The following is a 16,482-nucleotide window of genomic DNA, read 5'->3' as shown; positions in this document are numbered from 1 at the left end:
AATATGATTGCCCCCCTCCTTGCTCTAGCGTCATTGGCAATGATGAGAGAGAGAGAGGGGATGGGAGGGAGGGAGAGAGAGAAAAAGAGAGAGAGAGAGAGTTCTAGAAGGCCAAGGAAGTCCCCAGAAGAATTCACTTCCTGTCTTGTGGCCACCTCTAGCTGCAAGATAGTCCGGGGAGACACATCAGATGAATGGAGTGGAAATGGCTAGAGTGGTCTGGGGTCAACTGAGAAGAATGAAGAGTAGACACTTTATGTAGTTCAATTTGGAGAGTGTTGAGCATGACTTGGGGCAGCAAGTGTTACTGCAGCTGAGAGTGCTAGTCATCTGGGATGGAAGAACCTCTATCCTTCAGCGTGGGTTGGGCATCTGCTGTGGTCTGTCAGTGCCTGTGAGGTATTTCCTGAACACCTGTTCAGCTACAGAGGAGGCACAGAACACTTGGGCACTCCAGAACAGGGAGATCTTGCTTTCATGAACATCTGATGTCAGAGTTAACTCATTTTTTGTGCCTTCCTCTGATATAAGGCTTGTCCTGGTGAGGGGAATTCAATAGCACTATGATTCCCAGGAGCACTTAGTAGAGTCCTCTAACAAAAAGCTAAGGTGATGACACTGTCTGAGATCATGAGTGAGGTCTAGTCTTTCTGCTTCATGCTAAATGCAGGGCCAGTTGTGAAAGGGCAGAGTTCCTTAAAATAGATTTTAAAATTTGGACAAAGTGTCCTTTTTCTTCAAGTGAAAAGGACAACAGGACAATTCTTACATTCTTTGCATTCCTCCAAGGTGTGGTATCTGTTTTCTTCCCAATGGCAATGATGGTCTTGCCCTTTGGGGAATGTTCAGAATTTTTGCCAGCATATGGTACTGTCATTCCTGAGTATCCTATTAGCACACTGGCCACTTGAGGGGACACAAGTTAAAATGTAGTAGCATTCAGCTCAAAAGTCTGAGGCAATGTGTGAGAAGGGAGAATGCAGGAGATTAGGTTCTGAAGTCCTGTGTCCTAAATCAGGATGGGAGCCTTGAGAAGTCCTTCTTAGAGTCAAACATGCCCTTGTGTTTCTTTTGTGAAAGAGGAAAATATTCCTGACCTCTTCTTGTTCACACCAGAGGAGGTGAGGGGTAAGTTAGCCCCAGTGAGGTGGGGTTAGGGTTGGCCTACACAGCTCTGTGAATCCTGGCTATTTTGTCTTCCTTGTTGGATTTGCTCTCAGTCCAGTTTCCCTCTTTATCAGAAGATGACCACCACCCACAGTAGGACCTAAGATTTTCTTTTTCATAGCCAGCAGAGAGAGGATTTGTCCTCTAGTCATGGAATTCCAAGCTCTTCTTTCAGATGGATTGGCCCATTTAAGTCACAGCCTACTTAGACCAACCAAATGGGGGATCTGTGCAATGATTGGCCAAGGCTCAGATTCATGAGTCATTCAGTGGTAAATAGGAGGTGGGATTCTCAAGACTGAACTTGGATCATCAGACCAGTCCTGGAGCTGAGTGGGATCATCTTCCCCAGGTGAAAGGGAATGTACAACCCCAAACGTCATTGTGGTTTCATTAGGAGGGATGGAAGTGAGCACCAGAGCCCACAATAGTACCTCAATTTTTCCTTCATACAACCACAAAACTAGTATTTAGAGAATGATCTAGCAATTGTAAATACACTACAAATAACTACACTAGTAGCTGAGATCATTGATCATTCCCCACAGATGACTGATCAACCTGCAAGCAGATATCAAGTCCACACTGCTTTCAGACAGAATGCTGAAAGGGATGGAAGGGTGTAAATCAGGATACTTGACTTCTGAGTTCTTAGATGGGAGCTGAGAATGTTGGCCACATAAATGACTGAAAAGTGAATAACAGAGTCATGTGCACCTGAGAGAATCAATACAGAGCTGGCCAGGACCACCAGGCAGGGCTTCCCAGGGGAATGGGGGAGACTAAATTTAAGAAAATATTTCCTCATTATCAGGATAATCCCAGAGTTTGCCTTTTGGTCTTATAAAGTGAAAAAAAGAATGTGGCCTACTTGACGCAGCAGGCTGTGGTTTAGATTTGAAACATGAAATTGGTTTTAGATTTATGGCTTTTAAGTTGACAAATATGTAGGAACATTACAAAGTTTAGAAATCAAGGGCTAGGGATATAGCTCAGTTGGTAGAGTGCTTGCCTCACAAGCACAAGGCCCTGGATTCAATCCCAGCACCACATACACACACACAAATTAGAAATCAGTATCACAAAGCTTATGAGGCCATTGATTTTCTATAGTTCTGAGTTTGATCTATTAGATTTAAAAGGACTGTTTAAGGACTATATTAGTTTTTCATGGCCACAGTTACAAATTATCACAAACTTAGTGGCTTAAAACAACAGCACTGTATCATCTTTTATTTTCGTTGTTCAGGAGGATGACATGGGTCGCCTTGGGCCAAAAGTCAAAGTGTTGACAGGACATCTGTCTCTGGAAGCTCTAGGAACAGTCTGTTTCCTTGACTTTTCCAGCTTCTAGAGTGGCTCTTGTTTCCTTGTCTGTGTGCTCTGTGCCATTTTCAAAGCCAGTGAAAGAGCATCTCTCTGAGCCTGCTTCCAACATTATGTCTGTTCCTCTCTTACACATTTATGGGGTCTGGTGATTCACATTGGTCCCACTTAGAAAATTCAGAGTAATCTCCTTATCTTATGGTCACTTGTTCAGGAAACTTAATTCCTTTTGCCACCTTCATTCCCCCTTTCCACCTAACCTGCTGTCTTCCCAGGTCCTGGGATTAAGGTGTAGATCTCCTAGGGGGACCATTATTCTACTTATCACAAATGCTTAGAAAATTTTGCCAAGGTTTGTAGCACACCTAGACAGGCTTGTGATGTGTGTTTCATTTTAAAACATAGTTTAAAAAGTGAAAGAGATATAATTAGATAATGTGACTTTCTAAATGATGTTCCCCTCCCCCAAACAAATGTCTTTGAGGACATCCCTTTGGCAATATGACATTGCTGTTCCTTTCATCAACAGATGAAGATAATTTCTTCACTTCTGTGACTGACTTTCACTAATAGAAAGTGACTGGAACCTGTCCCTCAGTCACTTTGAAGTGTCTGCCTCCTTCTCTTGGAAACTGAGACCCAAGCTAGCCTACTGGAGTATCCACATGGAGGGAAACTGAGAGCCCAAACCAGTACTACCTGCCAGACTTGTGAGTGGGGCCCTCCAGTCTTTCTACCCTCTGGCCTAGTCAAGATGTCAACAATACAACTACACAAATAAGCCCAAAGGAGATCAGCAATAGAACTTTCCAGATGGTCAACCCACAGAATTGTAGAAAAACTATTCATTACAGCAGTTTCCCCTTATCTGAGGTTTTGCATTCCATGGTTTCAGTTATCTGTGGTCAACTGTGGTCTGAAAATATTAAATGGAAAATTCCAGAGATAATTCAGAAGTTTTAGATAACTTTTATTACAGCATATGGTTATAATTGTTCTATTTCATTATTAGTTGTTGCTAATTACTTACAGTGCATAATTTATACATTAAACTTTATTGTAGTATTTACATGTAAGAAAAAAACTGTATATCAAGTTTGGTACTGTCTCTAGTTTCAGCCATTCACTGGGGGTCTTGGAATGTGTCCCCAGTGGAAAACTGGGTCCATTATGCCAAGTTTTGGGGTAGTTTGTTTCACAGAAATAGGTCATTGAAACAAACAAGCTAATAAAAGGAATTGGCTGTTAAAAGAAATTTAGCAGTTCATCTGAAGTTACCTAAACATTAATCAAAGAGGAAATAAAAGTCTAGTGAATGTACACAAATTTTACAAACACTACAAACTGAATAATAATTGATAAGTCAAATTTAAAGTTTGAACTGGGGGTGTAGCTCAGTGGTAGAGCACTTGCCCAGCATGTGTGAAGCACTGGGTTCAATCCTCAGCACCACATAAAAATAAATGAATAAAATAAAAGTATTGTGTCCATCTACCATTAAAATATTTTTTAAAAAATAAAGTTTAAGGGGGAAAATAGGATTTTCAAAGTTTTGCATCTTTAATAAATTATGTGTTAATTTGAAATACAATCAGGCATCTTTTCCTTTCTCGACTTAGTAGGAGCTGCTGTTGGAGTTCCCATCTCAGTTCCCCTTTTAAGGCAAATGTCCTCACTCACCAGCTGCTGTAATTGGAGCTGCAGATGGCTCACAGCCACCCACTCCAGAGAACAACCCTCAACCCACTGGGGCCTTTGGCCTAGAGATCTCTTGGAGGTGGGACAGGCATATCCTCATGGTGTAAAGGTCATAAGGAGTCAGTTCCCTGGCCTCTGGGTGAAACAGGCAGTATGTAGCAATCTGTGCTTCTGCTCCCTGTGGTGTCAACAACATCAGACTCCAGGGAACTTCCTATTTGCTCCTTTCTTCCCCTGCCATTCCTGCTTCCTGACACCTCTTCTGGATCAATCTTTTGCCTCAGAGCCCCATCTCAGACTCTGCCTCCAGGGAACTAACTGAAGCCAGACATCCAGAAAGTCATGTGAATGGCAATTGGTTTTAGGATGTGGCCCATTCTTACATTTCTAGAATAGATCATCCATGTTGGGTTTTTTGTTTCTTTTGTGTATTCCCTGATTATGTTTACTACTATTTCACTTATGATATTTCCATGAATAATCGTGAGGAAGAACACTTTTTTGTCTTTTGTCAGGATTGGCTATCTATATGCTAAATAAAATAATTATGGAGCTTTTCCTCTTACTGATCTAGAATTTTATTTATTTTTGGTGGTGGAGATTGAACCATACTTGCATGTACCAAATATGTGCTCAGCTGCTGAGCTATGTCTCCAGTCACATTGGTCTAAAACTTTAAAATGGTGCTAGAATTATCTGTTACCTGAATTCAAAAGTCTTATTAGATTTAATAGAAATTATCTGGGACTTAAGAGATAGGATTCAGACCTGTATAATATTCTCAATTTTCCCATGGCAACTTGTTTGTTTCAAAAGTTCATTTCTTCTGAGATCAGTAGTATTTTGTTGGTTTGTTTTTGTTTTTGGAGATAAGAGAATAGATACTGTATGTATTTCAAGAGTAATATTTTTTGTATAAAGTTAAACAATTATTCTTTAAAAATTAATATATTTTCCTCTGATTCTACTACTAGTTCTTTTTTTTTTCTTTCTTTCTTTTTTTTTTTTTTTTTTTTTGCGGTGCTGAGGATTGAACCCAGAGTCCTGTGCTTGTAAGGCAAAGCACTTTACCAACTGAACTATCTCCCCAGCCCATGATTCTACTACTAGTTCTTTATTTTCATTTTGAATTTTGAATTTTGTGCTATCATTTTCCCCCCTGCTGTGTAAATAGTTTTATTGCTTTTTAATATGTAAAAAGTACAACTCATCTAACAATCATGTCATTCAGAGATGAAACTGTTAATAGTGTCCTCCTCTTCCTTCATAATCTATTTATACACATCTATATATCATCTATCTTTATATATTTGCACACATATGCACTAATATCAAACCATCCTTGGATTCTAGAAATACAACAATTTTGACTTGACTTATTATGTTCTTTTCTATATTGAATGAAGTCAGTTGGCCAATATTTTGTTGAGGGTCTAAGTTTATGAGTGGTCAGTCTGTGATTTGCTGTTTTCTTTTTCTTTTTCTTTTTCTTTTGTTACCTGGGATTGAACTCAGGGGCACTTGACCACTGAGTCACATCCCCAGTCCTATTTTGTATTTTATTTAGAGACAGGATCTCACTGAGTAGCTTAGTGCTTTGCCATTGCTGAGGCTGACTTTGAATTGGTGATCCTCCTGCCTCAGCCTCTGGAGCCTCTGGGATTACAGGCATTTGCCACCACACACCAGCTTCTTAGTGGTTTTGCATAGTTTCCTTCTCAAAGTTTTTTGAGGATTTTCTGTTATCTAGAACTGTGTTGTCCAGTTCAGTAGCCACCAGTTGTATGTGACTATTAAGCACTTGAACAGTAGCTAGTGAGTATTGAGACATGGTGTAAGTGTGTGAAACTGGATTTTGAAGACTTGCATACAACACAAGAATATAACTCTCATTAATTTACATACGAAAAGGTAAAATCTTAGATGTACTGAAGAAAACAAAATTTATTATTATAAATAAGAATATATGTATAATGAACTGAAAACAGCTTTTCAATTAAAGTTGGGTATTAAATAACTTCATTGAAGCCAGAAAAAGGAATGGAGATGGAGAAGAGGTAATGGTGTGAAGTGGATCGTCTGGAAAGAGCTTTGAGTTTCCTAGTATGCGGGAGCTCTGGGGACCTTCTCCTGTTCCCTCTATGAACTGACCCACATTACCACACATGACTGCACTTTGGGTCTTTTCATGCTTCTTAGGAAAAAGGTGATGGGCAGTATCTCTTCCATCAAACAAAAGGTCTTTACCATGAATCTATCCTCAATTCTTCAAGCAAGATTGGAGGAATCCTAGGACACCTACCAGAAGGAAAACCGGAGAAATCAGTGCAGTGCACAGCAAACAATTTGACTTTTCCTCAAGGCAACTGTTCATCATGGTATGTGCATTATTTTGGTTCTGCAGAGTTCTCATGGTGTGAAAGGAGGAGCCTGGTGGTTTTATGATGACGTTTAGACAATTAATCATCTCACACTGAGGAGAACAAGCATGAGGGTGGGGAAAGCAAACAAAAGATTGTTCCTGCAGCTTCTAAAATAAACAGATCATCTTATTAGACATTTTATGGATAGCCATTAATTTCTTGCTAGATAATCAAATAGTGAAGTGTTTTCTATTTATTCTGACAGCATGAATTATAAACTGATATCATCCTTTCAGTATGAATGTCATCACTCCAGACTTCATGGAATGTCCTAGGCCAAGACATAAATAAATAAACAAAAATGAAAGACAAAGTGAGAACCCAGTTCCTAGGGTGGACCCCTCTTTGATGTTTTGTTACTTTTTGTGAGATCTCAACAGTGATGATCATCATCTCCTATGAACTAAACAATATTTGTAGCACAAAATTATTTATTCACTCTGGATTTATAAGCACCAGAAATCAGTATCTGGCTCATGCAGGTCACATGAAGGAAGCTGAGTCCTGGAACAATTGCTAGGACACAAAGTAGGCCAAGGACAGAGTTGGGATCTGGGTGTGGAGCTCAGGGGTGGTCTCAAGTAGGAATGTGTAACTGGTCACTCTGATGGCCATAAAGTGGGAATCATTTGTAGAACTATGTTGAAAAGCACTGGAAATTCTCTATGCCAGACTCCATGTATAGGATCAAGTGCTTGAAATGTTTCCCTGCTCCCCATGACATGTTTTTGAATCAAGATCCCAAAGACCTCCTGGGAAATTCAGATGTTATCTGGAAAGGAAGATCCACCCACCATTGACCATCGGTTGACATCAGAGATTGAATCAGCTTATAACTCAGCACAGTTGGGTTCCAGGACAATGTGAGTGCTTTGGTTGGGGTTTGAAACTGGAAGAGTCTGTGGTGGGTGCTCAGTACTGGAAGTCAGGTTTGGGAGAGAAGCAGGAATGCTCTGATCACTCCTATCTGCCTCAGGCAGTGAAAGCTCCTCTCCAAGCACAGCATTTATGAGGGCTGAGTCTCCATGGTGTCCTCACACTGAGGAAGAAGATGTCCATCAAAGACAGAAGAAAGGGAGGAGACTCAGCCAGCAAGAGAGCATGGACCATGTGCTCTAGAAAGGCTTTCCAAAGAGAGGCTCTTAGAAGGGTGAGAAGCAGCTCAGTATGTGACAATGTTGAGGGCAGATGACCTCAGTGGGTTTAGTGAGTGGGAAAGAAGAGTATGAGAGTAGGTTATGGAAGGTAGTAGGAGTTATATCACCTGTAGCCTTCGAGGCCATGGCGAAGAATTTGTATTTTATCATAAATCCAATAGGAAGGATAAATTGGAGGTCTTCAGCTGGAGAAATGACATAATCTATTTTTGTCTATAAAAGATCACTTTGGATAATGGGGAGGAAGAGGCATAGACTATAAGAGGGAAGAGAGAAATAGAAAGATCAGAGATGAGATTTAAATAGTTCTTGGGGTGGAGGAGGGAACTGAGAAGGCAGTAGGAATGGATTCCCTTGTACTAAACAAGTGTGGTCTCATATGGCTTAGCATTTCTCATGCCTTTAAAGCTGCAAGGTCATGGCACCATAACACCCTGCCCTCTCTCAGTTCAGAACTTTATCAGTACTTATAATCTTTTTTATTGATCAAAAACTAGGAATATTGCATTCATTGTGTCATTTAAACTTCACTAAGATCCACTCTCAGTCGGTTCAGGCTGCTATGATAAAGTACCATAGGCTAGGTGGCTTAAACAATGTACACTTACTTCTCATGGTTCTGGAGGCTGGGAAGTCCAGGGTGAAAGTGCTGGCTGATTTCTGTCTCTGGTGGGGGTCAATTCCTGGTTTTCAGATTGCCACCTTTTTACATGTTATCACGTGATGGAAGGGCAGTGAACTCTCTGTGGAATCTTTTTTGTAATACAATTGATCCCATTCATAAAGGCTCCATATTTATGATCTAATCTTCTCCTAAAGGTCAACCTCCTAATACTATCACACTGGGGGGTAGGGTTTAAATATATGAATTTAAAGATACCCAAACATTCAGTTCATGTCATTCTACCTCTGCCCCATTCCTCCCAAAATTCATGTTCTTGTGTACAAAATGTGTTAATTCCATTATGGTTCTCCCACAGGTGATAAACATCATGAATGGGACAGACATCAACTTGTCCAGTGTCACACAGATAGACCATTGTGGTAAATGTGACAACTGACTGCAGTTCCATCTGGTTCCAGAAACCTGTTTTCTTCTTACCAGTTGGTTTGAGCATGATAAAGGTATGGATAAGTGTATTAGTCAGGGTTCTCTAGAGGAACAGAATCAACAGGAAATATGATTATAAAAAGAGGATTTATTAGATTGGCTTACACGACCAGAAGCTGGAGAGTCCACATCTATCATATGTGGGCCAAGAACGGGCAGGTGACTGTATGACACTTTGGTAGCTTTCCCATAACTCTCCATTAAGTTGGAAATCCATTTTTAATGTGCAAAATTCCATTTGCACAGTACTACTTGGAAGCCCCATTCTCTGGATGGTGCCCAGTGACCCCAGAAGAAGTGAGTCTTGTCTGTGGACAAGACTCAGACACCTTTCTGGCAGCATGTGTGTGCAGGACAGGTGGGTATAAGGATCAGATATGAGGGCAAACATGTGGGCTTACCTCACCAGGGCCACCGGGGGGCGATCAAGGATTCCATTTCCTCTGCCTTCTCTCATTGAGTCACTGTCCATCTGATAGCAGTTTCTTGTTACTTTTTGTGGAAGTATAGATCAGGATGCATTTTTCTTTAAATGAGATTTTTCAGATTTGTACCAGTAAGACACAAGCTGGGTTTATCATTGACCCCCTCTACAGATATCAGTGTAATTCAATATGAGGAAACAATAGCTAATACTAGTAAGTGACTGTTTGCTAGGCAACATGGTCACCAATTTTCATACCTTTTCCCATTTAGTATTTTTAAACACCCTGTGGTTTATATCTTATTGTTGTCCCAAGCCATTCATTTATTCAAGAAACTGAGCACCTACGATATGCTCAGCATTTCTCAGGACTGGGCAGCTGATATTAAATAGGAATGCAGGACACCTGTCCCTATGCTGGTGGGAAGAACAGACAAGGTCATCTAGTGAGAATTTTAACCCAGGGTTGCTGACAGGGCACAGGCTTCCTTGTCCCCACCTTAGCCAGACCCTGGAACTCCCAGGGGAACCCTATAAAGTACATATGCCCTTGACTCCATGGATCTGGCATGTGGCCTTTTAGCCACAGTAGGGTCTTTTTGTTTCTGTTAATAAATAGCAGTAAACTAATGGACCATCTTACTCCATGTAATAACTTTTAACAAATATCTGATAGCTCCAGTTTGGTGCACCAGGGAGGTGAGAAATGCTGTCCACATACAACCTCTTTGAGTCCTTCATATTCCCCACCCCATAGCTGTACCTTCCTATCCAGGTGATTTGGCTTCAGGTCCAAAATTCTGAATCTTCGGGTCCCTGGAAAGGCATTTCTAAAACCAGTGGTTCTGGAGATTGTTTTCATACCCAAAGAGAATTCTCCATGAAGCATCAGGGCCGAGTTGGTTTTATTGGACGATTATTCAAGCTGTGTTTCAGGATCACATGGTTTGAGAAACATGGGGGAAGCCACTCTTTGGGCTCAAAGTTCACGTTGAGTATTCCCAGGAGAGGATTTGGTTCTATTTTGGTGTAAGGAAACTGTTGTTTCTCTTCTAAGCCAGGGGTTCTCCAGTGAGAAATGCACTTCAGTTATCCCCAGTGCTTATAAGAGCCAAATTCTGTACCTTCACTAGGGTACCTGGCATGGGGACTAAGAACTTGCCTTTCTCCACTTCCAGGAAATGCAGGGACTACGACTCAGGTCCCCACTCTGGAGAAGTTCTGCCCCAAGAGGAATGGGACTTGCGATCACCAGGTTTTCAAAGACAAAAATTTCCATCTATGACAGTGGCTTCTTGCCTTGTCTCTACTATTAGCCCCCAGCAAGGAGGGGACTACCCTGTGGTCCCAACTGTGGCATAACGACATGTGAGATGGTAGATCTAAGTGAGATCTTCGAAATGACTATACTGGATCTTACAACTCTGGTGCCTTTTAAAATCACCTGGCACAGCTTTGGAAATATGTTGACAGCTAAACAATTGCCCTGTTCAGATGGGAATCTCTGGGGAGGGTCCATGGAATTCCCTAGGGGTTCCATGAGCAGACCAGCTGAAAACAGAATCCTCAAAGTGAGTTCCCCTGACCTTCAGCTTTACCTGGAAACTTGGAAATGCACATTCTCAAACTTCAGCCCAGATCTACTGAATCTGAAACTCTGGATTGGGCCCATCCATGTGGGTTTTAATATGTCTCCATCAGGAAACTGATGCACACTCAAATTTTGAAACCATCTCATTAGACTACTTTCAGATGAGTCAACTGAAAACCAGAGGTTAAGGGGCTTCAATGACATTACACAATAAGCCATTGGCAGAGTTGGAATCGGAATAGGCTGCCTGTTCTGGTCAGGGCTATCCCATCACTCCACAGGCTTCTGTTCCAAGACTCCTGCTCATTGTCCAGGCCCTGGTCACTTGAAGGTGCAGGGATAGCTAGGGTGGGCTGTACTGATAATCCTTTTATCTTCAACTTCTTCATACAGGCACAAATCCCCTTGTTCAGGCCAAGCTGGGGAGCAGGAAATAAAAGCAAATAGTCAAATAAGCCCAGTGAATATAAAGAGACCTGGGACAGAGGATTGCTCACTTAGAGCATGGCAGGCCTAGGCTGTTGGACCCTGGGTGTCATTCTTAGCTCAGGAACATTAAGAAGAACCAGAGTACGATGATGTAAATCCAACCATCAAGACTTGAACGTGGGAAGCAGCTGTTTGGTGCATTTTTAATATTTTGGGAATCCAAGTTTCTCCTTGCAAGGAGGAAAGTTTGCAAGAATAACCAAAGTTGTCTAAGGGTGACATAGTGACTATCCTAGAAAGAAAAGAAATTGTGCCTGTAAAGAGATGGCTGTTTAAACAGGGGAGTTTATTTGCATATAAAAAGGTGTTAATGTAAAAAGGTGTGTTTGGACTTGGTTCTGCCTCTCTAAGCATCAAGAACCAGGAATACCTTGCACTGGGGAACACTGCCTTTGATACAGAGCCCTGGGAGAGCAAGGTTTTAGGCCCTTACCTGGGCCACTGCTCCTGCGTTCCATAATAGCACTTCTCACTCTTGAATATATACATGCATCTCCAGAGATCTTGCTAAATTGCAGATTCTGATCCTGGAAATCTGGGGTGGAATCAGGAGGGGTTTTGAATTCTGGTAAGTTGATAAGTTTCCTTGAAGTTTTGATTCATGAACCACATTTTGGGTAATAAGGTTCTAGAGAATGTCATTGAGTATGGATGGAGGACAAGTGAGAGAAGTCTGTTTTACAGGTAGCGTTGCATTATCCCCAAAGGAAATCAGGCACATGACCAGTAGGTTAGGAGTCAGGTGAGTCCAGGTCTGGATCACTGGGAGTCTCAAGGCAGAGAGGAGGAGGAGGCTGTGGGGGAAGCATAAGGTTGGTCCTTTCTCTTTTTGCATTGTCAAAATGGGATCAGACAGGAACATAAGAATTAGGAAAGAGAAATTTCACTGGAAAAGACTATAGCACTGCAATAAGGGAGGGAGATCATTGCAATTGGGAACAAAGCTCAGACATGGGATCTACAAGACTCTCCTAGGTCAGATGGGCAGAAAGGAATTTTCTTTGAAAAGGAGGAGTAAGTTAAAGTAGGAAGAACCATTGTGGGAAATGGGATGATCAAATGGTAGTAACAGGACAGTTGAACAGAAAGTGGCCAGACATTTCCCTCACCTCCCTTCCTTTCCTCTGAAGAAACCTCAAGAAGGGGCTGTCCATAATCTGATGCTGCTGCAGGCTAAGGGAAGGAAAGAAACTTACCTAGTGTTTGGTTAATTCAAATCTGCAGGCATTTTGTCCAAATTGGCCATGGAGACAAAGACTCTGTGTCTGAGCTTGAGCTTGTCATAGGGGAACAGGAGACCTCAGTGTGTCTTATCCAAGCTGCAGGGGAAGGTTTTTTTTTTTTTTTTTTTTGGTTTTGTTTGCTTGTTGGCACTACACTGTTTCCAGGAATGAAAGAGTGAGGGAATTTCTTAACTGTCCTTGCTTTGCAGGGGCAGAGGCTCAGGTAAAGGTTAGCACTGCCCCTGCCTGACACATGGGCTCTGTCTTTGTAATTTATCATTCCTGTCCATGTGCAGTTTCTCAAAATTTAAAAACAAGACAAAACAAAGAGAAAATGAATGTTAAGGATTTTTGTTTAACACATTTGTAAATTTGTAAGGAACTAAGTACAAAAAGCTTATTTGAAAGGAAATGGAGGAATAGAATTTCAAGTCCCCCACCCCTCAAAAAAATCTTGATATAAGTGTGCTGTTGGAGACAGCACTGACTAATGTCCTGTAGGGCAATAAAACTATAGTAGTTGGGATTATTTTTCTATAAGACAGAAATTATCTACATCTATATTAGATCTCTAAAATATAGTGGGATTTTTACAGTATCTGACCTCAAAAGATAGTAAATGAAAAATCAAATGTAGGTTGCATCCTCCAAGATAATTAAATTGTCCTTGAGGGGTCTTGTTAAACCTTGCCCCAAGTGGTAATAAAAGATCATGCTGCCTACTTTTTGGCTTTATGGTTATATCTAAAATTTTTTTTTCATAAACATCCTCCATATTCATAGAAAATTATATGAGCTGATCGGTTCAAAGCATACCTGAACAAGCATTATTTCAGATAAGCAATCAAGGAGAACAGAATTTAAGGGCCAGTCTTTTTATAATCATTGTCAGGAGAATGTTGATGTTATTTTGTTGTTTGAGTCCCCTGGATTTTCCATAAGGACCATTTTTGGAAACTTTAAAATATGAAGGTGGAAAAGAGCCTGTTTCTATTAACATCACTCCACAGAGTAAAAACAATTTAGTAAGTTTCAAAACAAAAATATTTTTCTGAGGGCTGAACAATACACTCTGTCAGTGGCCCAATGTGTTAAGGCTCTATCTCAAGGCACGGCCAGTAGGGCTATTATTAGTTCTCCCATGACCCCGAAGCCCTTGTTTGCACACCCAGATGGGGCCACACTTCCTAAAACTATCAAAACCCACTTTAATTATTCTGTTAATAGAAACTTGCTGTGAGCCTAGTTACTTCTTGAGTCCAATTTTTTTTTTTTTTGCTTCCATTCTCTGTTAATTCAGTTAAATATCACGTAGCTGGAGGAATCCAGCAATTTTAGTAACAAAAATAAGCTGATTTATCAAGTTTTAACATTAGATTAAAAAACAGGAATCATTTAATAATCTTTTCAGCTCAGATGTGAACAATATTATGATGTCTGCTCTCAGCAAACCCTTCAGTGTTGTAAATAATTTAAGTGCCCATGATATTTATGGAGAAGGTGTTTTTTTTAAAATCCATGTGAGACATTCATGTTCCCTGGGTAGCTGAGCTCAGTCTTCCAATAGGTTTGGAGGATGTACACATAGGGTTACATCACCAAAGGAGAGTAAAGCAGGCAAAGAAGTGTAGTGAACACAGGTTTTGCATAGGAGAGGTGACAAGATGATGAGGCAGAATGCGGAGGAGAGATTTGGGCTTCATTTTCTGTGCATTTGCCCTCACTATTTGCACTATTTTTTCTTTATGGACTATATGACATTCAATATATGTTTATATATTTCCATATGACATTCAGTATACTTTATATATTCAATGTGTTCTTGTGTGTGTCTCTCCCCAGCCCCACCTAGATTGTAAGGACCATGAGAGAGGACATTTTTATTGCTTAATTAATGCTTTTAGAATCTTGCCCGGCACATAGCAGGCACTTAAAAATATTTGTTGAATAATAGTATTAAAAAGAGGGAATGAGTGTCATCATTTGAATCCGGAATGTTCCCCAAAGATCCCTGTGTGCTAAAGGCTTGGTCCCCAAGTGGTGCTATTGGCAGTTGGTGGAAACTTGAAGAGGTGGGGCTTAGTGGAAGGTCTTCAGGTAGTTGGGGATGTATGAAGGGGATTATAGGATCCTAGTCACTTCCTCTTTCCTTTTATCACTTTCTGTCCATGAAGTAAGTGATTTTGCTCTATCACAGGCTCCCATCATGAAATCTTATTCATCTCAGGCCCAAAGCAAAGAGGCCATGTGCTCATGGGTTGGAGCCTACAAAACTGAGCCAAAATAAACCATTTTTCTTTATAAGTTTATTTTCTCTGCTATGTGTTATAGTGAGGGAATGCTGACTAACACAATGAGTATAACCAGTTCCTCAGGAGCCAGAATGAAGAGTGGGAAGGAACCCTGAAATTACAGATCTCTGGGAATGGACAGAAATCTTGGGGAGATTGTGCAATACCAAGCTCAAACCAATATATCCAGGCAATATATTAAGCAAGTTGCCTGTATTGAAAAGGAAAACTCCTTATTTTTAAGCAGCACCTGGAAGCAGCAACCCATAGTTCTCCTCACATATGAGCAAAGGCTCAGTCCTGTTCGGCATTTTGCATCCATGGTTAGGAGCCTTCCTTCCTGACACCTCCTAACCTGGTCAGGTGGGAGCTCTCTGAAAGTTCATGGTGATTCCTGCCAACTGGACTTCATGTCTCCACCTGCCTGGAATAATTTTTCTCTCTTCATCTGGGGAGGTTAATTCAGTACAGTCTTTAAGACCTAGCTATGAAGGACCCTTTTGACTCCATCCAAGCAGGAGGCACATTCCCTCCATTCCCAACCTGCATTCTTTGGCTTTGGCCATTAATACTTCTCAAAGTGACCACAGTTTCAGTATAGTTAATGATGGAAATCCCAGGCTGCCACTTATTGAACACTTTATCCATGCCAGGTACTAAGTCCTTGATAATGTATCTCACTTGGTTCTCAGAACATCCTGAGGAACGGTTGATTTATCACTGCTGGACAGACAGGAACTGGCACTCAGGACTATTGAATAACTTACCTATGTTAGTGACGTGGCATACATAGCACAGTGGGGTCTGAAGATGAGACTGTCTCCAATGTTAACAACATGATTACACTGAGTTACATTTCCTTCAGTTTCCATATTTGTTGGGACAATTGCCATTAAAAGTGACCCCAATGCCAAGAGTTCTTCCTCCATGTATTCTTGCAGGATGTTGATTCCCTTAAAGTTTCCTCTAGGATTTCTGGTGGGTCTAAGAGGGTGTACCTCATTTGTGCTTATGAGCTTGTCAAATCCCCATGTCTGTCATTGCTTCCTGCCATATACCTGCTGGGCATCAAGGGGTCAGTACAACAGCTCCTGGATACTCACAGCATGTCCCGGTTGGTTTCTGGCTGTTGGGTTCGTGTTCTCCACCAGGTGTCATGCTCTCTCCTTCCAGGCACTGACCCTTAGTCTGTCCATATCTCCAGGAAGGAACAGCAGCTCCTTTAGATAACTCCCTGTGTGCTTTGCCTGGGGAGCAAGATCTCAAACTGCTGAAATTTGGTCCCCAGTGTAACCATATTGAGAAGTGGCAGGACCATTAAGAAGTGACTTGATCATGGGTTTCTACCCTCCTGAAGAGATTAATGCTGCTTTTTGGACTAGGTTATTTGTCAAGGGAGTGAGTGAGTTTTTGCTTTAGTGAGACCTGATTAGTTATCATGAGAAGAAGTTGTTATAAAATGAGGTCACCACATGTTTTTTCTCCTTTATGCATGCCTGCTCACATCTCTATGCCACACTGTGTATAAGTATAAGATCTTTTCCAGAAGAGGCTGCCTGATCTTAGACTTCTAGCCTCCAAA

This window comes from Sciurus carolinensis, chromosome 2 (assembly GCF_902686445.1).
Source record: "Sciurus carolinensis chromosome 2, mSciCar1.2, whole genome shotgun sequence".
Classification (NCBI taxonomy): Eukaryota; Metazoa; Chordata; class Mammalia; order Rodentia; family Sciuridae; genus Sciurus; species Sciurus carolinensis.
Note: the sequence above shows the minus strand (reverse complement) of the source record.